This window comes from the organism of the source record quoted next, unplaced genomic scaffold (genome assembly GCF_019419815.1).
Source record: "Pyrus x bretschneideri cultivar Hongxiangsu unplaced genomic scaffold, Pyrus_bretschneideri_v1 Contig199, whole genome shotgun sequence".
NCBI classification, from domain to species: Eukaryota; Viridiplantae; Streptophyta; class Magnoliopsida; order Rosales; family Rosaceae; genus Pyrus; species Pyrus x bretschneideri.
The window spans coordinates 1,158,297-1,185,475 of record NW_025999500.1 but is presented as its reverse complement, the minus strand read 5'-3'; the positions used below and the strand labels follow the sequence as shown (position 1 = coordinate 1,185,475).

The following is a 27,179-nucleotide window of genomic DNA, read 5'->3' as shown; positions in this document are numbered from 1 at the left end:
AGAACTTATTCAGTTACAACTACAATGCAATATGGTCCTTCTCAAATGTTTGTAGCATATTAAAGACCAAAATGTCTAAGGGGACATCAGTTGAACATCATGGACTGAAGATGATCGAGATCTTTCGAGATCTTGAGAATTTAGGAACTCCGTTCAAATGAGAAGTTGGGCTAGGACTTTTTCCTTGCATCTCTCTCGCCTTACTTCAACAGATTTGTAGTAAACTACAAGGTGAATAGATTCAACCATACTCTTCCTGAGTTATTAGACATGTGCGTTAATTTGAACAAAGTTCCAAAATAAACAGTAGGAGCAAGAATGCGGTAATGAGGAAAAGTTACATAAGAAAAAAGCGAAATACTCCAAAGGGACATGCTTTCATTGTGAAAATGATGATTGTTGGAAGAGGAAATACAGGATGCATCTTGCGAGCCTCATAAACAAAATTTATGAAGGGACAATTTCTGTTGTAGAAAGTGCTTTCACAATCAAGCTCTTCTGTTTGGATATTTGATTCAGGTGCTAATCAACATGATTGAAATGCGTTATAGGGGTCAAAAGAGCAAGACACTGGGCAAGAAGGTTATGCATCTTCCTTCATGTATAGAGAACTTAATTTCCATTTCTATGGTTTTAAGAGACGCACACTCGGTCTTGTTTGACAACCTAAGTTGTGCTTTATATTTGAACGGTCGGTCATGTTATCTTCCATGGTAGCACAATCGAAGGACATTTTTATCTCAACATGAATGGTAGTTTAAACTGTATTACAAGCGGAGATTCCTCAAAACCCACAAAGTAAAAGAAGGTGTTAACAAAGTAACATTGTGGCACCTTAAACTTGGACATGTGAACCAAGATAAGGTTCCGAAGATGTTCAAGATGCATATTTTGAGTCATTAGAGACTGACCTATTGTCTATATGTGAGTTTTGTCTAAAGGAGAAGATGTCTAAATAGAGCTCTATTCTAAAAAGGCAATGCTTGCATCTCTTGAAAACTTGAAGACAATCCATAGGAAAATAGAGCTACAAAAATAGACACTGGATTGCAAAGTCTGAATCCAAATGTAAAAATAGAATTAGAAACAGACACTGGATTGCGTGGTCTGAATCCAAATGTAAAAGCAAAACGAGAAACGAAGATTGCAACGCAGAGTCAAAATCCAAATGCAAAAGATAAACTAGAAATGGATGTTACAACACACTTTGAATCCAAATGTAAAACCGTCGGGAGATCGTCAAGGAACCTAGTTACTAGTGTGGTACCAATCAAGGATTCTCCTATGACTAAGTCAATAAATGTTATATGATCTCAAGCGGTGGGATAGAGAGATAGATTATGTGATATCTTTGACTAGAACCCTAGTTGTATTTATAATGATCATATAAAATTCTTAATAGGATAGTAATTCATATTTAACTGACAAAATTCCAGAGTAAATCTAGGAAAACATTCCTTTTCAGAATGATTGATTACTTATAATGCACGTCAATCTCATAATTCCAGGAATCTCCAAGATACTCAATACTTTATCCTAGTAATCAGGCTATTAGCATTCCGTTTCTTGAGGAGCAAGGTAATAGAAGGCAACTTGGGGACTCTGGAGATGCTCATGTTGGAGTTATGCTTGTCCTTCTTGGAATTTACACGATTTTTTGTCCTTGTTTGCTCCAGGACGACGTGTTAGCAACTCTGACTTGCCTCCAACTTGTTTTCTCTAAGAATTCTTCCTTCTCTGAAAGAGATCACCATCTCAAAAATCCTAGTGGTTACTACCTATTAATTTTGTAAAAGACAAATAAATGCATACATGGTATTAATTAGAGGCGGATATAAGGCACCCTAACAATTATAATTTTCAAATTTATTTTTATATACACCCTTTGACTGAAACACTTACTAAAAATGTGCCCAAAAATCCAATCATAAGATAATATATAACACGCACGCACGCACACGCACACCCCAGAAAGTGAAATCCATAATGATGAACTCATTAAAAATCCGGGCAGAAATAAGGGTGGAGCTTTATCAGTCTTCCTACAAGAAATAAAAATACTAACAAGATTTCTCTTCATCTCTACCAGCCTTTGTAATTACACTTGTAACCTACAAGAGCCACCACCCCCACCATTATACTACATACACCCCAAATACCAATTTATTCAACTTCCTTATTTTCTGCTTCAACAAAACTTGTGACCTTCTGAATTCCCCATACTTCTCTCTTCATATACAAATGCCATGTCCAATTGAACTTGCATCCAAGTCCCTCATTTTTCAAGATTTCTCAAACCTCGTTTGTTGGAACTTCGTATATTTTCCTTCCCCTTCTATGCATTCAGTCGTTCACAGTGAAGATTGAGCTTTAAACTGTTCATAATGGCTCTTAGCACGCTGGATGGCCTTCTGCAGGTCTACATACGCCTCCACAGACGACTCTGCAAAGTTGCTCAACTTACCACAAAACCCCGCCAAGCTTATTTGGAAATGGTCGACCTGAAATCCAGTCTTGAGAAACTTCATCTGTTATCATATTAGCACCGAAATCACTACCATTGTCATGCTTCCAGGATGTTAAATCAGATAGGCCTGCACCCTTCTCTTTCTTTTCTTGGTGTGGTAAAAAACGGTAAGTTTCAGCTGCTAAAGTCTTTATATAATCTTCCACTTCTTTGGCAGGTAAACTGCCATGCTTTTCCAGCCAGTCACCACAGGTGACATGTATTGGAGGGCCATAGTTCCTATAGGGGATTTCGTACGGCCTCCTTTTCTTTTTGGAAGACTTCTGTGGAAAAGAGATGCATTTTAAAAGCCAAACATCTATAGACTGCAAATAGGACTTTTGAGCACCATTCCACTTCATAAAACTTGATGATAGAGAGTTGAGTTCGTCATTAAGCTCGATCGTAATCTGACAGCGTGATTTTGGCTGTACAGAGATTTTGGTGTTGCTGTTGTTGTAAGCTATTGAGATTATGTGAAACTGATGTTAAAAGTACAACACCAGCCCAAATAATAAAGATTGGCCCATGATGAAGAAACAAAGGAGAAAGCATTCATATGCTAGAATCTTCTAGCATAAGTGTGTTGGTGGGAACAAGCTAGAATTGTCTAGCTATTATAACAAATGTGTGTGTGTGTAATAATATGCTAGAGAATTCTAGCATCATTTAAGTCGGCAAGGCTGATATGCAAAGCCTAGGTTGGTGTAGTGTGTGCATGATCATGCACTAGAAAATTCTAGTGAGGCCATATGTCGGCAAACATGCCTATAAATATGTATGCATGTGTGTTGGTAAGAAACCAACCAAGCAAGCTTGTAAGCAAGCAAGCAAGTGAAAGTGAGAAGAAAGAATAGTCTTGTAAGAGTGTGAGTGCTCTAGAGTTTGTCTCTAGAAAGTGAGTGAGTGTCATAGCTTCTCAAGAGTGTCTTTGATAGTTTGTGTTGTAATATTTTGTTTGTGTAATACAAGTAATTTGTTTACTTGTATTGTCTCTCCAACACTTGTGTTAGAGTTGTGTACTCTAAGTTTTTTTTTTCCCAACAATTGGTATCAGAGCGGTACGATCAGGGACCGTCTCTATTGAAGCTTTTGAGAATCGTGAGAAGTTTAGTACTTCGAAAGATTATTTGTTAATCTTGTTTGGCTTATCAAAGCTCTGCCGACACGATGGGAGATCTTCAAGTTGTTGGAGGAATCAAGAAGTTGAACAACAAAAATTACAACACATGGGCGACGTGTATGGAGTCTTACCTACAAGGCCAAGATCTTTGGGATGTCGTCGGCGGTAATGAAGTTACGCAGCCAGAAGAAGACACCAGCGGCGCTTTGAGGAAGTGGAAGATCAAGGCAGGTAAGGCCATGTTTGCCTTAAAAACTACAGTTGAAGATGACATGTTAGAGCACATACGGAAGGCCAAGACACCAAAAGAAGCATGGGACACCTTTGCCACACTCTTTTCAAAGAGGAACGATACAAGACTGCAGCTTCTCGAGAACGAGTTGTTATCAGTGGCCCAAAGGGACATGACGATTGCGCAGTATTTCCACAAGGTAAAGTCTATTTGCCGTGAAATTTCTGAATTAGATCCTAGTGCTGCCATTGTAGAATCCAGGATAAAAAGAATAATTATCCATGGATTGAGACCCGAATATCGAGGCTTCGTTGCCGCTGTACAAGGATGGCCGACCCAACCATCACTTGTTGAGTTTGAGAATTTGCTTGCCGATCAAGAAACTTTGGCAAAGCAAATAGGAGGGGTCTCGTTAAAAGGTGAGGAGGAAGCGTTCTACAGAGTCCCAGAATAATAAAAGATTTGAGGGCAAGTGTTACAATTGTGGAAAGAATGGCCACATGGCGAAGGATTGCTGGTTCAAAAGGCCTGCAGAAAGTAACGTCGCCAACTCAGAGAAGAAAAGTGAAGATGATTGGGACGTCATTGCGTCTCTAGCCCTGGAGGAAGAATGGGACGCAGAAGCATCATCTTGTTGATGCTCAGAAAATGAGGCATCACCTGACCCAAAAGAGTTCGAAGATACGTTGCAAGGGAAACTGGGAGACCAAGCTGCCCAAATCCAATCAAGTCCAGATGAGCCTGAAGATTTGCTTGCTGGAGACGATGTCGAGCAAGAAGTACCTAAGAGTCCTTGGCAAACAGGTGTGTACCAACAACCACAAGAAGTTAGACCTAGTAGAGTAGAAGTATCAACTCCACAATCACAACTAAGAAAGTCAACAAGAGTACGAAAGCCAAATCCTAAATATGCTAATGCTGCCATAACTGATGGAGCACCAAAAGAACCTGAGGTGTTTGAAGAAGCATCACAGAGTTCTGAATGGATAAGAGCTATGGAAGAAGAAATCAATGCGCTTAAGCAGAATCAGACTTGGGATTTGGTGCCAAAGCCAAGGGATGTGAAACCCATATCTTGCAAAGTGGTTACTCAGTGGCGCATGCAGATTCCAACTTATTTGTTAAAGCTAATGGAGGAAAGTTAGCTATCGTGCTGGTGTACGTGGATGACCTAATCATCACTGGCGATGATGAGGTTGAAATTTGTCGAACAAAAGAAAACTTGTCAGTTCGGTTCAAGATGAAAGAGTTTGGACAACTCAAGCACTTTCTTGGATTAGAGGTTGATCGCACACAAGAAGGCATATTTTTGTGTCAACAAAAGTATGCAAAAGACTTGTTGCAAAAGTTTGGGATGCTTGAATGCAAGCCAATCTCAACACCGGTGGAACCTAATGCCAAGATGTGTGCACATGAAGGCAGAGACTTGGAAGATGCAACAATGTATCGACAATTGGTAGGTAGTCTGATCTATCTGACTTTGACTCGACCTGACATTTCTTATGCAGTTGGTATTATGAGTCAATACATGCAAAATCCAAATAAGCCTCATCTAGAAGCGGTTCGACGAATATTAAGATATGTAAAGAGTACAATTGACTATGGTCTCTTGTACAAGAAAGGAGAAGATGGTAAGTTGGTTGGCTATTGTGATGCAGATTTTGCAGGAGATCACGACACCAGGAGATCGACCACTGGGTATGTCTTCAGAATTAGTTCTGGAGTAGTTTCGTGGTGCAGCAAGAGACAACCAACGGTGTCTTTGTCAACCACAGAAGCAGAGTATAGAGCAGCAGCAATGGCAGCTCAAGAGAATGCATGGCTGGTACAGTTGATGAGTGATCTACATCAACCAGTAGATTATCCAGTACCATTGTACTGTGATAACCAATCGGCAATTCGCTTGGCAGAAAATCCGGTCTTTCATGCAAGAACTAAACATGTGGAGGTACATTATCATTTCATTAGAGAAAAGGTCTTGCAAGAAGAGATTGAGATGAGACAAATCAATACAGATGAACAAGTTGCGGACTTGTTCACTAAAGGTTTGAGTACCGGCAAGTTTGAAAAGTTTTGTCGTCAACTCAGCATGCAGAGAAGAATGAGCTGGTGTTGAGGGGGGAGTGTTAAAAGTACAACACCAGCCCAAATAATAAAGATTGGCCCATGATGAAGAAACAAAGGAGAAAGCATTCATATGCTAGAATCTTCTAGCATAAGTGTGTCGGTGGGAACAAGCTAGAATTGTCTAGCTATTATAACAAATGTGTGTGTGTGTGTGTAATAATTTGCTAGAGAATTCTAGCATCATTTAAGTCGGCAAGGCTGATATGCAAAGCCCAAGTTGGTGTAGTGTGTGCATGATCATGCACTAGAAAATTCTAGTGAGGCCATATGTCGGCAAACATGCCTATAAATATGTATGCATGTGTGTTGGTAAGAAACCAACCAAGCAAGCTTGTAAGCAAGCAAGCAAGTGAAAGTGAAAAGAAAGAATAGTCTTGTAAGAGTGTGAGTGCTCTAGAGTTTGTCTCTAGAAAGTGAGTGAGTGTCATAGCTTCTCAAGAGTGTCTTTGATAGTTTGTGTTGTAATATTTTGTTTGTGTAATACAAGTAATTTGTTTACTTGTATTGTCTCTCCAACACTTGTGTTAGAGTTGTGTACTCTAAGTTTTTTTTTTTCCCAACAACTGAAGCTTGTGACATTCAACCATCACCTCCCACATCCGCCTTAACCTTCAATTTGGAGCAAAGAACAAGGCAAATGAGCCTAGAAGTGAAGCACTCATAAATCATAATACTCACATCAGGGCAACACAATAATATATGGATTAAGACAAAAATTAATCATATTATTTCCTTGTTCTACATTCCACTGTTGCCCAAAACATATATGCATCACGTTGTTTTTAGCAACCATTATCAAAGTTCCAACACAACTCATACTGGTCCTAACAAACAACAATAAAAATAAGGGAAAAATGAACATACAAATACGCAAAGCTTTTTTTCTGCATCTAGGCATGGTACCACATTTCAAACTTTATGGGTTTCCAAAATTGAGTTTTTAGGAAAAATAATTAAGCACTAGCAAAAAGGAACATGCAAATACATACCCTTCAATTAACTCTTCGAGTTGAGGCTGGAGCTCTTTGTCTCGTAAATCCTCAATCCTCTTCGATATTGAGTCAATTCTGTGAATAGCAACCCTGATTCTAGAATGTAGATCCTTGACAACAGCATGAGTTTTATCAGTTATTTGAGAACTCTGTCATTTTGATTCTAGCTGCCTTAAAATCTTACACTTCAAGTCATAATCCCTTCTAACCATCTCACTGGCCTGAAAATAAGAATTTAAGTTCATATAAAACATGGGATGACCCATATACTCTGCATATCCGAAATATGTTTTTTAAAGTGAGAGAGAGATTTTTTTTGTTTCAGACATAACCATACAAACAAGGTCCACATCCATCTGCATATATATGAAATTTCTGATATTTTCGACAGTTCGAAGTCAATTTAAAATGGACCTAATGGTATTTTGTGCTCACTTGTTTTTTAAATTTTAACCAAGTATAGATTCCATCAAAATGAATAAAAGGTAGAAACTGGCATGTTATAAGCATCGTGACAATAAATACAAACGTGAAGCCCCAAAATTGAGCTCAGTTTCTACAACAGTATCAAGCTGCTAGAATACGAGTCACCATTTTTCAGCAATAATTCAAATAATAACATGAGATTCAGTGACATCAAACTGAACTTTATGCTTCTATGATATTAAAATGCGGTTACTGTCTGTATCCAATTCCTCCCAAAAGGTTGAACAAAACCATATGTAAGCATAAGTAAGGTCAACAAAAAATAGACACCATAATATAATTTAAACTAACGAGTTTGTTTAACTATTTCGTGTAACGAAATCTCTACAGATCAAAGTGTATCTATTTTCCGTTCATTTGAAGCAAAAATAGTGGTTCACCAAAAAAAAGAGAGTAATTTCCATCATGATGATTATGATTATAAACACCATAACTACTGCTAATTTATCACTAGTACCTTGACTTCATCATAAAGCTTCCTCTCCCACGCATATAGCCTATCCAAGGTTGAGGCATGACTGCCTGAATTCATGCAGAAGTTGTCAAAGAGGTGACCAGTAAGATCATCCGTATCATCTTTTAAGTTTGCTCCCAAGGGATTCCTCGATGAAGAGGATCGAGATGATGTCGTCCTATGCCAAGTTAAGCACTTCACAGAAGTTTGAGGAGGCTCTGGCGAACATAAAAAAAGAATCAGTTCAGAAAGCAAGGTACCTAGATCAAGACACCCAAATGAAAAGGCAGGCTAACATTAAAACTTAAAACCTATCATACAAACTTAAAACCTAACCACTGAACATCTAAATGGTACTTTGTGTACCTGCCGCGTCACTCTCAACAGTGATAAATCATATATGTGTATATAGATAAAATAAATCTAATGAAAAAACACACAATTTCTATTGAAGTTCCTCGTCCAATTTTTCACATATTTGTGATAAAAGAAACAAATGAGGAATGAAAGATAATGCACTAACATATTGATGTTAAATTATATTTTCTGCAAAAGGTAAATATTGGGGGATACCCCGACAATGAGCTTCATTTATTTGAACCATCTATTATTCAATTCCTTCCTTCAGGGATCATCCCAGCAAACGTATAGTAGCACTCCAATAATAAATATAGCCTGAGAAGAACTGTTCCTAAACTCTAAAGATACTGGCTGACAAAACGAATTCTATCTCACAGAAGATCGACCTCCTCCTCAACTCTAAAAGACTAGTTGCCATTAGGAATAGTATTGGGAAAGAGTATCAAGAAAATTATAATGATTGCAGTTATGTTCTTCTAAATACAACTTTTGTTCTAGCATGTTGCCACACACTCAAACATTTCGGGGAACTAAATTTTAACTTCCCTAAGACTTTCTTGTTATATAAATCTTTTGGTGGTTGACTCGTCACTAATGTAACTAACCATGCCATAGCAGTTTCTGGTAGTACAATACTGGTTTTTCCCAGTTTTTGGTTGTGCACAACTAGTTTTTCCTGAGAAGTCTTGCCAACTTGTGCATAACCATGCCCAGTTTCTAGACATGACAAATATGATCCAAGTATAAACCTGGATAAACTAGTCATGTACATTATCATTACATTGAATCATAACACTCAAATAGAAGTGAAAATGAAATGCTTTCACATGAAGTTGGCTAAAATTGATTTTGATCACGTAGACAAGGATTCCATATATTTCTAATTTTTAATAGGAAAAAAAAAAAAAAGGACAGACATCAATCGCAGTGTACATTAAAGTAATTACACAATGGCATCTTTGCATTGGACGATACAACAACAGAAAAAGGACAGACATCAAACCCTAATAAATACATGTAGGATATCAACAAAAAAACATCTAACATCCATAGTGTATACAGCAGCCGTACTGATTTGAAAAACTAACAGAAACCCCATAATAGCGTTTTTTGCACTGGACCGTGAAGGTTTAAAACCAATGTGTTTGTCATGCATCTATGACATTAACAATTAAAATAAAAAGGTTACAGACCAGGAGGCCTACCTTCCTGAACTTGACTTGGGTCTTCACCACAGGAGAAACAACCCTTCAAGAATTTAGATGAAATTGATCCACCTACTACAGTAGAAATCCTAGTGTTCATATCTTCAGACTATCAAAAGAAAACAGACTTCTAATGGTCTATAATAACATGAAATTAACTCAAAACATTTTAGAATATCCATTTCTTTTTTCAATTTTATATGTCCCATGATTTAAATACTGCAGTCTTCATTACATCCCAGAAACTGTTGATTGTATTGTACCTTACTCACAGCATAAAGCAGTGCCACTAGTCATCCTTAGATAACTAAAATATACTTAAAAGTGTTTTCATAAAATGAGAGAGTGAGAGAGAGAGAGAGAGAGAGAGAGAGAGAGAGAGATCTTACTTTCTTTTTCCGGGAAAATTGGACGGAAATGCAACTTATTTGCTTTAAGCATTCTAGGAATTTCTTTGCCTGACTCGAAAGCTCTTATAAAGAGAATTTCAATATCTTTCATGCTTGAAAACAAATCTTTTGGGGCAGCCTTACTTTCAATGCAATCTTCTTTAACTGTTTTTTTAGTTGAGTCAGTTTCAACTGCAACTGGTGAGGATGTAGCTCTCAATGGTGAAAAATCAGGTGAGTTACTTTTCTCCCCATTCAATAACTGAGTTTCTGAAGTTACACTTCCTGCAGAAGGCATTGTAGGTGAAGCACTAGCTTCAATGTGATCCTATACTCTATTAAGATTTTCAAAACTTCAATCAAGGGTATTTGTAGCAGGCTCATCGAATTCATCTTCAGAATCCTGAGATTCTTCCCTTCTATGAAAAGAAGCCTTCTCTTCTTCATCTTCCATATCAGGAATTCCCTCATCTTCCCTAAGCTGTCTCATATCATTGTTATTTTCAAACCCCTGGTTCATTCCCTTCCCTTCTTGAAAAGAAAATTGATGGTCGATTGGATGGAAAAAGTCAAATTAATCCCACGGTGGAGTTTGAGGTGGGAGTGAAGAAGCTTCAATTGGTAATGTTTCAGGTTTTCCAGCAGATCGAGGTGTGGTATTCTATGGGGTGCTCGAGGAGGTTACTGTTGCAGTAAAGGGAATAGGAGGTTTTTCTTCAACTGTTTTAGAAAAGCTGCCCCTGAATTTCATATGATTTGCCTGAAATCGAGTAGAATTTGGAGGAGAGGGAGATGGAAAAAAGGTTTCAACTGCATCTATGTGTTGTGACACAGATGGAGAAGAAAAAGAGAATTGAGAAAGACTCTTGCCAGTTTGAACAAGAATCTCTGGCGTTGCACTAGTGGAAGTGTACAAGGAAGACTCAACAGGAGCCCCAAGATCGACAAATTTCCTAAGAGCTGTTCCAGTATTCTTTAGTGATTGAATATACATAAAATGAGCTGCTGCTAGCGAGCATCTGCCGTCAAGTGCCAGTTTAACAAACTTCTTCCTTTCTCGACATAGCTGCAGGGCCTTATCTTCTTCTATTTTAGAGTTTGAGGCTCCCATATCTAGAAATCTGGCCTAATATCCCTCAAGTACATATCAGGACATAAGATTCTTCCTGAAACTGAATTTAATAGACGTGTTAGACAACGAGAAACAAGTGCGATGGTAAATATTCTACAAGAAATCAATATCATTAGACTTTAGATTAGAGATATAAAAACAAACAAACTAATTGCAGAACTCGTAACAAATCATACAAATGAAAGAGGGTCACAACACAAGAGGCAAATCTAATTGCTAGAAAAACAAAAATCCGGTGACATGATTATTAATCACAAGTTAAAGATGTTCGAGAAGAGCCGCTTAGTACTACAATCTAGTGATATTCCTTTTCACTTGTAAATGAAAGGTCATAGGTTCGATTCTCACCAAGACGAATTTGGACCATATTATTGCTAGTCCATTGTAAGGCTTAGCCACCTTCTCCCCTTATCGTAAATAATATCGTTTGTTTAAAAATATAAAATAAAACAAAATATTCAAGAAGAAAATTCCAGATGGCAACCCCACCGAGCAGAAACACAAAATCTTATCAGGAATCAACAAAATCAACAAGAAATGCACAAAATCATATCAGGGGTCACATAACAAAAAGAAGAACTGAATTTGTTAAAGCAAATTAACAAAGAAATACTAAAAATTAAATTGTAAAATTAACAAACTATATTAGGCTGCAAGTAAGTCACTGACCTTGCTTGTTTGTTGTTTTTCTCAAGTTGAGTGATTGAATTTTTACAGCAAAGCAAATCAAATTCTTGTAATTCAAGGGCCCTGATTGATTCCTGCAAGTTATCAAAACACAATCAGAGCCGGAGACTCTGCAGTTTGAACAACACAGAGACAGACGATTAGATTAGAATATAAACACCAAACAAACAAACCCCAATATCAACCTCACAAATCAAACAACAATCAAAGAAGTTAAGAATTTCGAGAGCGCGACCGACGTATGAGATGGCGAAGGATTGGAGGCATGCAATTGCAAAAGGTAAGCGATGAGTAGGGACCCCACTCTGTCCAACACTGACGCTGCCGCTTTCCCTTCCCTTGCTTTTTCTTTTTCTATAAAGTTAACCTTTTCCATTCTGCCTTGATAAACAATGTAAAGAATAAAAGATACCATGAAGTTGATTCCTATTCGGTTTACGTGAAAGCCAAGTCTATGTCAATTAACTGTTTTGACTTAGATCGATGTCGACGTCGACGACAATTCGAATTTATTCGTTTTGATTAATGGGCATTTAGTTAATTCTAGTTATAAACAATTAAACCATTTATTTGTTCTTGTTCAATTTTCTTTTTTTTTTGCGATCTCTATCTTACATGGTTTACTATTCATTGAGTTCTAATTAGTTAGGCAGTGGGCAAATAAAACTATTGTTAATCGATTGTGAATTGAATCTTACTTTTAATTTCCCTTTTAATGAGCATAAATGATTGCTAATCTTTAGAGTTTTCACAAGTCATGAATGATACCTAGCAGTATGCCATGACTATTCAACATAAGCAGAAGATGTGGAGAACCTGTTCAGTTTGGGATTACAATACAATACGATCATTCTTTATATCAACTTTTTTTTATCACACTGTTTGGTTGATAGCGTATTCATGTCTACATCAATACTCGAGACCAGTCACCCTCTGAAGAGAAGACATAATATGCACCGATCTATTCAAATTGTCAATACCCAACTGGCAATCATATAATCAGGAATGTACAACCAACTATGGCCACAACAGAAGAATAGTTCATCCCCTTCAAACGTGACACATCTTGTATAAAAAAAAAAAAAAAAAAAAAAAAAGGCCACAAATTACTTTTCACTTGTGTTTAATGGGCCATTGAGCATATATTCATAAAAAGCATCTATCATTCTCGAATTTCTAACGGTCACATGAGTGTTACTCTTTTGGGTTGGCTGCAAATTAGGCACACGATCAACATTTTCATTTGGCTCGGTAACATCACCGACAACAGCGCTTGGGGTCGCCTCTGTGTGTTCTTCGGTAACATCCCGTATACATTGGTGTTGAATGTGGTGTCAAATACAATCACATCACCAAAATGACCGTCCGGACCAAAGTTCGCAACGCCCTTACAGTTGATCGTCCACCAGGTTCCCAGCGGCAGGGACACTTTGATTTCACTTAGCCATAAATATATGAAGAAAATTAGATAACAATAAAAAAATAATAATAAATAAAAAAAATTATAAGATGCAGGGGACAAAAGCAAAATTCAACTTTAGTCTCAAATTGGTCAATTTTCCCAAGGTCTAAACTACAACTTCCGTTTCTTATGGGTTTCTTTTTTCATCTCTCTTGTACTTTTCTAAACAAAATTCTTCTTTGCTATGTACGAGTTGCAATCCAGAGGACAGAAATGACTCAGAAAAAAACAGAGGCACCCTTCTCACTTCTCAGGCTTGCAGATAACTCCAATAAAAGATAGAGCCAGGAGCCAGAAAAACCCTGAGCAAAAAACTGAGCAGCCGGCGGCCCTCCCTCACAAGGCGTAAAACCCATTTAACACAATGTACAGAAATCGTCTCCTTTCTTTGCCTCCAAACCAGAAGCTGCAAACTGACTGACTGACAGAATTGGATTGATTGTCGGCATTACTTACTAGTAACTACTGGCTACTAATGACTCCTCTCTTTCATGGCAGTGGCTCTCTCTTTGGCACGGAAGTCCTCCAAGCGAGAGTATACTTCCCTGAGCAACCGATCCAATTCCGGATGTTTGATTAGAGACTCTTTCTGATCCCCTTGTTGACGATAATGATGAAAAGCCCTGCAACATGCACAAGGAATTCAAGTTTATACAAAGCCATTTACATGCAAAGATTGGAAGACATGAGTTGCCTAAAACTTAAAACAGTAATCAGTTCAACCAAGTGATACACGAAAGTTACCTAATAAACATCTTCAACTCCGTGACCTCTAAACGAGAATAAATATCATTTAGCATTCATAATTTAGTTTAGCTTTGTTAAATGAACTTATCATACATATAACTTAGGGTCGTATTCTTTTGTATCATTGCCAATTTCTGCAAACTACCTACGTAAGGCTTTAAGTAATAAATTCTAATCAGACGGGCCCTGGTGACATCCATACTACCTCATACATTGCTTCAATATGGTATGTTGTAGTCGAGGATAGTAAAACCCGAACAGTATTGATCTCAGCCACGAGTTCAAATAATTCATCCTATTGGGCTACTAGCCACTGGCCTCGCTTCATAGCTCTCAACGAAACCGTCTACCTTCTGCTTTACTGTAAATCCAACTATCAGAATGAGAAATTGCATTGGGAATCGAGTATCAATAACATCCATATCCGTGACATGGGATTTTCTATGGTGCTCCAGACTTGTTACCATTACATCTTTGATAAATACCACAAAAATCAAGATCTAACGGTAAAATGTTTGCAGTAACCTGCATACTTAACGGAAGAGGGATCCAAAAAACCCCCGTGTGGGACATGGATATAGTGGCAAAACCCAAACACCTTATAGGGAATACAGTGGGGAATAAAAGGAATTGGGCTAAGAATCAGAAAAGGGATATAAAACTAAGGAAATTTCGATGACATTTGATTCATAAGACACGCACTTGGGAGTACATTACACTAGATGGATGGGAAAACATAAATATGAAAGAAGAATGAATATACACCAAAAAATAGCCCTCCTACTTAAAACTATTGGAGAAAACAATTTAATTTACAAGTGACAAAATAGTAAATTAATATTATTTTAAAAAATTCAAAACAAACAACCCCACACGTACATGAGTAGTTGTCAGAATTAAGCGGCCATCTGGGTTATTGAAATACATGATGTGGTAGATATTCAGCAAATAAACGACAACCTTGTGGCTTTAGACTCCTCAGCCAGCCAGTTGAAGGTTGAGTCTCGGAGACTCGGAGTGGTGGTATAGGCTTAGGGTCGGTACAAAATGAAATTCCAAGGCAAAAGAATTTTCAATAAGTGGCAGAAATGATAGGGAGGAAAGGCAGCACCCAGTGAACTATTACGTCTAGACCAAGCCATAAAGTAAAACCTAAACTACCTTCACTATACTCCGGTCTAATACCATGCTAGGATGTTGAAAACCCCCGTTTTCTGTATCCTTCTCCATCTTGGACGAATTTATACTAGTAATGCATATACAAATTATGAAAGAATCAACATAACTCTTCTCATCACATTATAGCCTAATCACAAGTTTAGGAAACCAATATTCTACGGCACAAGGTTTCAAGAAATTAATCAAAATCCTATCAACTGTAACAGAACACCATGGTCAAATTTCAACTAGAAAATTTAATTTTTAGGTATTTATTTATTTGGTTTTATTTTTGTAAAGAAGCTAAGGAAAAGCAGCCTCGTAAAGAAAAAGGAAAATTAATTACCAATATTTTTCCAGGCCATAGAGATTGCCTTTATGGTAAAAGTCAAGAGTGAGCCGTTCAAAGTCCTTGTACAAGTCCTCTCTAAAATCCTTCTCCAAACCATAACTGAAACAAGAATACACACACGCGCGCCCGCCCCCACACACACACATTAGTATTTATAACTGAAAACACAAGTAAAGCTGAAAATTCAAGAGGGGAATGCAAATATGACTAAAATGGGAAACGACCACAATTTTCTCACTAACCTATAGAGCCTGAAGAGGCACTCTACTCCATAATTGTAACCAGCAGTAGCATCTTCAAGTGCATAATTTCGGAACTCATCATACATTGAAGAGTTGAACATGTTTCTAAGAAAATAAGACCAAAACCTATACAGAGTATTCATTTCCTGCATGGGAAGTAACAAGGCACACATTTCACTGCGAATCATGAAACTGGAATTTTTTATACGGACATTGAAAAAAGACGATGCACAAAAACCGGATAATTTTATGTTAGACAAAATGGCATAATGACGAGACGTGAAAGTCCCATTTGTATACTTCGTGCATGGACCAACAAATCTAGTGCATCCAAATGTGATGCAAAAGGTCATCAGTTTCTGATACTACAAATATAAAGCACTATAGATAAAATACCAACCCCACAAATCCACAACTTTATCCACCATATTTAATACTGTATATTTATTTTAACTGCCTGATAATAATTGCAAATAGAAACAGTTGTCACATACTCATACAAGCATAAATATGCAACAATTAAGTGGATGTGGGTTCCAAATTTCGATGAGTATATTCAATAAATCAATGTAGAAAATCATTCAAGAACGGAGGATAAAGATATAAAACTGTGGGATTAAGTTCATAAGAAAAGGAAATTAAAATCAGGCAATTTGATCACAAATTAAAGCGTTCAACCCATGGAAAAAAATGCAATTAATATGACACTAGGAGTTCGGATAAAAGACCACCTCACTGCAACCAATTCCCAACTACTTCTTGTCATTTAGGCACCGGTTATGATACTTGAGGTACCTAACAGGAAGGGCAGCCATGTAAGTAAACAAAATTACTCTCTCTCTCTCTCTCTCTCTCTCTCTCTCTCTATATATATATATATATCTATATATGTATGTATGTATGTATGTATGTATGTATGTATGTATGTATGTACACACACACACACATATCAATATATCTCTGTCTCTGTCTCTCTCTACCTATCACACATGCACAAGAGCATCAAATTACATCCCTTACTTCTGCTGTTTAAAACCATTTTCTTCCAGAAGCTGATGACTTGGGTGCTGAAACGGTGGAAATGACTTTGGCACAGAACCCACCGGTGGACTACTGCCTGAGAGAAACCCATGTGGGGAAACACTCAATTTTGAAGATCTTGGTCTGTAAAATGAAAAATTTATATTTGGATTAGCTTCTTGGAATGATAAGAGCTAATATGCTTAGACATCACATTAGCTTAGTATTGCAGTTATTGCCCTTGATTCTAAGTTTTGTTAATTACAATTACTAATCCCAAAAGCAAGAATGACAAACTTCTAAATCACTAGAAAGAATTGCTTTGCTGAAGAAACAAATCCAAAACCAAATTCCATCCATTTCAACTAACCCATGAGTTTCAGGAGGCGGGGAACTAAAGAAAAAGCCAACAGAGTCACTTGGTGGACTTTCTGATATGATTCCTAGATTGTTCCGACCAGTTCCATAATTTTTTAAGTTGCTTGAGAAGAATCGCTGTCTATGGGACGGCTGCTGATTTCGGGAGAGTCTATTTTGCTTCTTCCGTGAAATAGCACTTCCAAACTCTTCAATGCCATTACTACTGCCAGATATTTCGCTGGGCTTTAATTTTGTAAAGCCTTTGGAAACACTTGAAAATCTTGAGTTTGCATCTCTATTTTCATGGCTGGTGCTGTTCTTTTTATGGTTTGGTCGCTTGGTTTTCAGTTCCTGCTAATTGGATACATGTTAGGAGCCACGTTAGTGCAGTACAGTAATTAACAAACTCCATAGGAATATTCCCAACCTGTTCATAGAAGTAAAGCCCATCGTTTATAGCAGACGCTAGCTCATTGGAAATGGTTTTTGATTCTTTATCATCATGTTTTGATCCTTTACCTACTCTACTATTCTGCACAGAAAACAAAGAAATGACTATTTATCAAAATGCTACAGACATGAAATTAAAGTCTCATTTAACTGAAAAAACTAATCAAAGAAAAGTATAAAAATATCAAAGGACCTTTCCATGCTAAAAACATAGTTTCAAGACACTTTTTGTTACTTAGTGATACCTGGGTGGCAATTACAAGTCTCTGTACGTCCTGATCATTGACTAGAATCTCATCATCTTCATCATCAATCCTTGGGCCAACACTGTCATATGAAAACACTACAACAAGTAGTAAGCTCACATGCATAGTCAACCGCATGACATAGTATTGCAACGCTACTGAAGCAAGAATGCCTAGCCAGGATAAGCCTGAATTCTTAGCCTCCAATTTAAAGAGAAAGCTCAAGTTCAACGACCAGTTTTAGTACACCAACAAAGAAAGAAAGAAAGAAATAAGCGAGGGAAATATATGAGCACTGGCATAGAGCCACGTGAATACAGATTACAAGGCTTCCAACACGCAATTTTTCAAAATACAATAAAAACACTACTAAAAAAATGCCACCTACTGTGAAAATGAATCTCACCCAACGTATTAAAAGTGTGAGGCGTGGGCGAGGCATCCGAGGGATAGTCCGGCCTAGGCGTGAAGTGAAGCCTCATGGGACCTAAATTTTTTAATATATACACTGAGCGTACACATATATTATATTAAAAAACAAAAAAAAAGATTATTAATCAATAATCACCCTGAGCACACACATGTATTATAAATCTATATAATATTATACACACACATCCATTATATAAAAAAAAATCAGAAAAAAAAAAAAAAAAAGAAAAAGGCAGAGAGACGATAGTGCAAGGAAGAGGTATGAGGCAGTTAAAACCTACCCAAAATTTGGGTTTGGAAGTAAAAATAAAAATAAAAATAAAAATAAATAAAAAAAAAACCATGAGGCGCGCCTAGGCGGCTCCAGCGACGCCTTCCGCCCACTCCCTCAAAACAGAGGCGGCAACCCTCAAGCCCAGCCTCAGAGGAAGCCTAGGCGCACCCTGAGGTGAGCCTTTTAAAACATTGATCTCACCACAAGAACACCCCATTTCCCAAAACTGGGAAGAACATGGTGGTTGGTGCCCCTTTCTCAATCTGGCTTTACAATATGAGTTTAGACCTACTTGTAAGTATGGAACAATTGAGATGATATTTGCATTCAATCATGTGGAAATTTTCAGGTCGACGGGCCGAGGGCCCACTCCAACAACACCGATACTGTCCCCACTTAACCACCTGCACAATCCTCAGGTGTGGGGTTTTATCACAAAAGGCCTCGGTGTTAATTAGAGAGGGGTATTTCTATTTAAAGCACTCTTCTCTTCTCCCTCTGTCCGATGTGGGACTGGGGGTTCCAACACTCCCCCGCACGTGAGACCCCACTTATGGGTCACACGTGAATTTCCACACATCGGCAACCACGTGGAGCCATGTCGGGACTCACCCAATCACGCGGGGCCAATGGGGACCCACCCAAACACGTGGCATCTTTGGCCTACGTGGACAATCACGCGGGGCCAATGGGGACCCACCCAATCACGTGGCAGTACGGGCCCGTCCCCTGGCTCTGATACCATGTGGAAATTTTCAGGTCGACGGGCCGAGGGCCCACTCCAACAACACCGATATTGTCCCCACTTAACCACCTGCACAATCCTCAGGTGTGGGGTTTTATCACAAAAGGCCTCGGTGTTAATTAGAGAGGGGCATTTCTATTTAAAGCACTCTTCTCTTCTCCCTCTGTCCGATGTGGGACTGGGGGTTCCAACAAATCAGGTAGGTTTCCTATTACCTCAAATCATATTTAACCAATGTTGGGTTATTTCTTCATCACTAAGTACCCCACGAAATCTCTTGGGGGCCCAAATCCATAGTGCTTATAGTTCTCATGGGTACGGGTGACTTTTTGCACTATAGCCCAAAAGGTGGAGTAAGGGTTTGAATAGAGATAGAGATGTTGTTTTTGGTTTGTTGAAATTGTAAAGTGTCAAGAGCTAGAAAGACATTGTAAGTGCATCAATTAAATGCAAAAAAAAAAAAAAAAAAAAAAAAAAAAAAAAAATTAAATTAATACCTTCTAATAGGAGAACGATCATCCTTTATTATTTTCTGCTCAAGCTCTAGCTCTTCATCAAGCATAAATGTGTTTGCAAAATTGTTAGACGTTGCCAGATTCTTCATATCCATATCTGAAGGCATGCCTTCAGTCCCATCATCATCATATCTTACAGTTTCAATTCCCTCTGAGTGGTATGGGCGGTCTGAGTAATGATCCATTTTGGGATCTGGGGACTTGCAATTTGATTTGAAAGTCAACTTTGCACTTAATGCACTATTATAATCAGCAGATGCTAGTGATCCACCATCAACTTGAACATCATCAGTGCCAGGTATGGTGGTTGATGGCATGCACAACATCAATTTTTTTCCATCTGATAAAACTTCAACCTTTTCTTCGAAACCTTTCTTTCTATCATTGCTCGCACTAATCTCAGGAGCATTGATATATCTATCTTCAACTTGAACCATGGGAGTTTGCGGCTTGGATGTTAACATTGAGTCTACATAATCTGCAATCCACTTCGACCACTCATCACGTCTTCGTATCTTGTTAGCCTATAAAGACAAAACAACTCAAGTGCATGTCAGGGAAAAAAAAAAAAAAAGAAAGAAAGAAGATGCAATGCATTTCAAAAACATTCATAACTTGTCAACATATTTCCCAATTTCTCTGAATAATTTACAATGATGTGCCAGATAACACAAGGGACCAATCAAAGTCAAATGCAACATCTCAAACAATAGAAAGGCACAAACTAGGAAGAAATAAAAGTAGACTTACAAATTTACAATAAGAAATTATTAGTACAAAGGTAATAACATACCAATTCAAACTCCACATCAATCCTTTTTTTTGGTTACAAAACCGTAATAATTTTTTGATAAATAGGGAGAGTATTCTCTAACCTACTGTGGGGTTACTAAACATAACATATCCATCAAATGAAATTGTTAATGTATCAAGACATGAATGACGGCGATGCTTTCAAATGACCCATCTGTTCAGAATCCAGATTTTAAGATCCAATCTTAATACTAATTTGCATCTAAATACATCATATCAATTATTTTATTATGAATATAATGACATTCCTCTCCTACACATCTTCACAGGCATAAATATAGACAGGAAAAAGAGGACCAAGAAGTATAATAACAACACAAATTAAAACACAAAACAAAAATCTGAAATCAACAAAGTGAAACATAAGCAAACCTAAAAGGTTGTTGAATAGGAAAACCAGTAAAGGAAGATTTTTCAACAAAGACATTATATCTAGCTTGTTAACGTAGGAGAAGAGAACTTAAACAATTTATGCAGGTTCGAGAAATCAGACTAACTATGAATCTACTTAAGTTTTATTAATTATGCCATTGAAGGTTGGAAGAGGGACGAAGAGAAGGGAAGAACAAGTTGGATATTACAAGAATATAAATTAGAGAAAACAGAAAGGAGAGAAAGAGAGATTCCATGCAGGCAAACAATAGACCACAAAATTTGGTTGTCACTCCATAAAAAATATTAGGACATGCTATATTAAAATACCAAAGAGAAGAAAGAAGATTAACCTGCACTTCTACAGTAGCTGAACCCAGTAGCGAGTCAATGATGAATGTTATGTCCGTACACATCTTCTTAACCTATAACACACACTATCAAAACATAGCTTATTCACGTTATTGTCAGCTACAAACAGGAAGACATATTAACTAATCTAATAGATCACACAGCTGACCAAAAGCAAAACTGGATCAGCATGTATTACCTTAGCTTCTGCAATATCTACTATCATACCAAAACATACCCTTTTAAAGTCAGCAATGGTGGTTATTGGGACCCATCCTTGGTCATCCATCAATGAAATTAAGTAACGATCATTCTTTAGATTTTCATCACTACCAAAGAGAGACTAAGAGTTAATTAATAAAAAAAGAAATATCTGTATCATCTATACCACTATTTAAGAGAATACTCCCTGTCATTGTTTGTGAAAATCGGTTATAGCCCTATTGCAAAGATAACTTTATTAAGTCATCTAAAATTTAGTGATAATTTTATCCTTAAATACAGCGGCTAACAAACTAAGCAAAACAAAAAAGAAGAAGTTGCAGCTTGATTATATTTCAATTTATCAGCATATATCCTAAAACCCGAATTAAATACCATTAGTTGAGGTATCTTATATGCTTCAATGCTTCACCAATTTAGAAGACCTGTGAAATATAAACACTATCAAATTCTTTCCTTTGGAATTTTCACTACTCTGTGTAGAGAGGGTTGAGAATGTGTGATTTCATTATTGACAAAACTTCCTTCCATGCGTTAAAACTTAACAATCATGCCATGCGGTACAATAAAGTTCGAAATGCTCAATAATGGGTTCTCTAATTAAAGCATTGGGATAACATACATTGATATTGAAAGCACATTGGAAAGATAAGATCACCTTTAAGGTTATCTTTTCGTATCAGCCGTTCTATTCTTCCAGATTATTACATTTTAGTTTCTAAGTTTCTTTTTGTAGCTTTGAATAAAAAAATAATTGGAAAGATAAGAAATCTATCAAGATTGTAAAAATTCTTCTAAGAAAACTTCTTTTGATATTACATCTTTAGGATTGAACAAATACAGCATCTCAGTCAACAACAAATGAATAGTTTTTTTAGCTTCTATTTCTCCTTTTGAGTACAACGATATATTTTACAATAAAGGGATGGGGGATTTCAGCCAAGCCACATAATGGGCAACCTAATTTGGTATCGAATTTGCCATCTACAAGATTCGAACCTAAGACCTCTCACTTACAAGTGAAGAGGAATACCACCATAGTTTATCATAATTATGCTAAAAAGGAAAGCTTTCTCAACAGTACAATACAAACACATATATGCACTAGCTTGCAAGCAATGCACAAACACCGAGATTGGCAAGAAAGAAGACTTTCTTAAACAAATTACTTGAAATAATACTCTATTTGCTTTATAATATTGTCCCTCAACGACAATGTATGTGTTTCTGAGGGCGGTAATGGAGCCCCTGGATTTAAAGGATGTGGCACAAAGCTAGGAGGATGAGGTCCCCTAATTGCGGAAAGTGGTGGAACTGGAAGATAGCATATGCGTGCAGGTCCTGTGTAATTGAGATAAATCATTGTGGAAAGAATCTAATCCTGAACAACGCATATATACAAATAAAAACTATTGTTCATAAACGCAAAATAAAGAGGCAGCAACTGCTCGATTGTTAGGAGATTCATTCAAGATACTGATTTCTCCTTTTTTAGAAAAGCAAAATTCAAGTTTATTGCTGACACTGGAAATAGTCAAAATACCAATGGAGAAATAGAAAATTGCAGAGAAATAAAAAAAAATATAACTGAAACCAAAATAAGACAGCTCAGCACCGGTATGATAGAACTACCAGGAATGCTTGGGCCAATCATGAACCCTGGGGCTGGAACTAAAAACTGAGTGTTGCACAGGAATGTTCTCTCTGGGGTTGAATGCTCGCTGTTGATGCCAAGTATGATTCCAAGGGCCACCGGGTTTTTGCATATTGGGTCTTCTAGTAGAAAAATTGACACCATAAGCATTTGGATTACTTCGTGGCTGAGGTTGAACTGGTTGCACAAAATTTTGCACTGGGGTCTCAAATCCAGATTTTACCATATGATTCCCAACACTTGGAATGGGTCCAGCGTATGGTTGGTAAGCATACCCATAAGCCGGAATGTGGGGTTGTAACATGGTATGAAAAACAGTAGGAAGCGGTTGTTGATGGTAGGGTACGGGTACTAGAAAATGAGGTGCAACATTTGGGTTGTGCCTAGGACCTTTTTCGTGATGTGATGATGAATGCTTGTGCAAAGCGTTAGAGTTTCCAGACTCATTCAACTTCTGCATGACTAATCCCTGGATGACAAAGCAGAACATATAATGGCAAATACAGTTAGCAACTAGATGAACTGAAGTAGCATGTGTGAAATTTCTCTTTCTTTTTTCAAAGAATAAAGTAACAATTTTGATGAACAGGTCACAGGCCCTAGCATAAAAATTTCCGAAAACCCCCTCCAAATACTATTAATTAATTTTTATGTCTATCTAGACATGTCAACAACATGACCAAAATAACAAAAGGTTCAATTCTTCTATTACAGTTCCTTGACAACTTGTAAAATTTCTTTAGGAGAGAGGAACTATCTAATGCCAAAACAAAATAGGAAACAATAACCTTGAAGCATGACATTACTATCTAATGCAAAAACAAAAGAGGAAACAATAACCCTGAAGCAAGACATGCTTCACTGGTGTATAAGTTCAGTGTCAAAAGAGATCAAGGCATTCTTAACATAGCACAAGAATATATTCTAATAAATTAACCAGGGGTGGTTGGAGAGAGAGAGAGAGATAGAGATTAAAGCATGATGTGCCAGTTTGAAGACAAAGCAAAATTCTTATTCAGCAGTCTATTTTGAAGAACTTTTTTTGTGGGAATTCCACAATGTGACCATTTCAGATACATGGTTTAAACATATGTATGTTTGTAATACATATACATGTATAATTATTAATCAATATTGCATACATTACATACATACAAATATTTAAATGAAATTGGTGACGCTCCAACATTTTTCTTTTCCTTAAACAATAATCACCTTGAAGGCAACATTTCCACAATAATGGTTATATTGATTACAGCAAAATTTTATCAATAGTATAAAGGATTAGATAAAACATATATCTACTGCAAAAGTCGAAATGAAGAACAGAAGCATTTGGGATTCATTTGTAAAACGTTGGTTTAGAACAGCAATCTATTAATTCCCTCAAGACCCAATTTCTTCATTTTTCTTTTCTACTTCATTCAGATCAGGTGGTTAGATAAACATACATGTAGGAAATTTTATTTCTTACTAAACAAGATTATACTCTCTAGTTCCCTTATTCAAAATTATACTATTCTTTCGATGGGTGCTGGGGCGAAAGCAGCAATGGGAGTACAGCTGCATCAGTTCTAGTTGCAAGCTCCACAGGAATAATTGGAGGTTTCCTCCATACTTTGAGGATTGCCAAAACAGTTTGATAGTTTAATATGTTAATTATTCAAATTTCTTCTCGAAAAGTAAAGATTGATGAGTTCGCAATGCATGTTCCGTACATTATAATTTTACACATTTCAAACAAGTACCAAACAGCTTCACTGGAATTACCTGCGCAGGCGCAGGTAGGGGAGACGGCTGCGCAGCTGGCGGCTTTGCGGCAGCATCCAGACTCTTGGGCCTGTGGGCATCGGCCAAAGTAGGCCAGGATTCGGCGGCTATGAGGGGAGCATCAAGAGAGACCGGAGTCCTCCATGAAGACTTGGGCTCGCCGCCATTGACATTGAGGTCCCTCTGGTCATCCCCAACTTCATTCTCAGCCATCACCATCACTCCCTTCGATCTCACCAAAACATAACTCCTCTCATTTCCCTTCCTTTCCTTTCAATAGATTACTGATGGAGGGGGGACAAGAGAGAGGAGATCGTCACTGTGTCAGTGGCAAAGGTGTAAAATTGAGACCACGAGAGGCATTTGGGCAGGAATGTCAAGATCTTGGGGGGCTACTGAGAGTAGCTGCAGGGTTTTGTACTGTTTCATTCCGACATTGGTTTCGGTGGGAGTTAGGGTTTTAGGGGGGATGGCAGTTGTGGTTGCGAACGTTGACGAAAGCAATTGCGCGAAAGTCTTGAAAATGTTGCGTGTGTGTACTACTGTGTAGATTTCCATTTATATGAGCAATTAATGATGCCGAGTCAAATGGTGTTTGCCTATTGGCAGATGACGTTTTCGGCTGGTTCGGTTTTTTTTTTTTTTTAAATAAAAAATCAAATTAAAATTACTGTTCTATTCGATTTAGTTTGGTTGGATTATTTTTCTGTTTTTTCGGTTTGGCTTTTTTATTTTTACTAGCAAAGGCCACACCCTGTGTGCTGAAAAAAAAAATATATATATATATATATATATTTTTTTTTAAATATTTGCTTTTTATTTGTTTTTATGAGAGGAGTTATTTGTTTTCCACAGGTTTGCAAGCATCCCAACAAAATAAGGGTTGTAAGTTAGGAAAGAGAGAGAATGAGATTAGAGGGTATTGATAAAGTGACACAATTGTGAGGTTTTTTAAGAAAAAGCAAAACTTGTTTGTATAAAATTACCTCAATGCCCACATTGTTTTTTTCTTTCTAATATCTTCTTTTAGTTTTGTATTAAAGGGTATAGTAGTAATTTTATTAGTTTTTTTTGTTGACAAATAGTGTTTTATTAATACATAGTTTAGATTAAAGAGTATAGTAGTAATTTTATTAGTTTTTTTGTTGACAAATAGTGTTTTATTAATACATAGTTTAGATTAAAGAGTATAGTAGTAATTTTATTAGTTTTTTATTGACAAAAAGTGTTTTATTAATATGTAGTTTAAATAACACACGAAAGTCATAGGGGACTCGGCTCGCGAGGGGTGTTGGGCTTTAGCATGCAAGGTAAAAACCTTTGGAGACAACAACACCATGAGCATTTGTCAACTTATTAATTTGTTAAAGAAAATAAAAATGGTAGTACATGCTTCAAGAAAAAGACTAAGCCTTAGTTTGGTACTGGTGCGAGACTTATACGCACACAAATTAAACCATCTTTTCGTCAAATTGTAGTATATGTATAAGTAGGGATCGTTCTGGACCGGGGATTAGGAGGGATTGTTAATCACTTGGATTTGACTCAAAAACGTAAAATAACAATATGAAACACTATACTAGACTCAAAGAATTGCAAAACTAAACTTTAAAACACTCAAACAAACCAAAAGACTCAAACAGTACCCAAAGCACTTATAAACACAAACTAAATGTATTTCTAATTAATCTAACACTTTAAAATAAATGGGGGATTGGTTTTGGATGAATTTAAACTAAAACAGAAACTTGGAATTAAAACAGATTCTAAAAAAAAACGAAATTAATGAAATAGAATGATGAAAAACTAGTTAGAGGGTTCCTTATCCACACATGAACATAAGCATATAAATTGACTCCCAGTTATGACTTCAACAAACGATGAATGACAATGTTCCAAGTTAATTAGGTCCGCTTAAATTAACTTTCAGATTTCCCTAGATTCATTGGATTGAATGGGATACGCATTACAACCAAATTATTCTTAATCAAAGTCCCTAACTATGGAATACGCATGATAGAGACATTCAACAAAGATCATTAAGTTCAACGGAAATCATAAACATCGACTAGGCATTCATAACTATGGAATACGCATGTTAATCCCGCCTAGGGTTTACTAAACACAATCGTGACTAGCGATCTTTACTACTCATGAATATAAGTTTATAACGATTAGGTGAAACTCCCTTATATCCTAGCATCAAGTTTAGGCATGCAAATTAAGTGTCGACCCTCAACCCACATACATAAACAAGTTCTTAATCAAAACAGAAAAGTAACCCACATCTAAAGTTCATGAA

The 27,179-nt window shown here is 37.1% G+C and overlaps 2 pseudogenes; both read right to left on the bottom strand.

Moving 5' to 3' along the window:
- Positions 1–1,833: 1,833 nt before the first annotated feature.
- On the bottom strand, positions 1,834–11,046 carry LOC125468192 (annotated as a pseudogene).
- Positions 11,047–13,210: 2,164 nt separating this feature from the next.
- Positions 13,211–25,343, bottom strand: LOC103951822 (annotated as a pseudogene).
- Between the last annotated feature and the right edge of the window lie 1,836 nt (positions 25,344–27,179).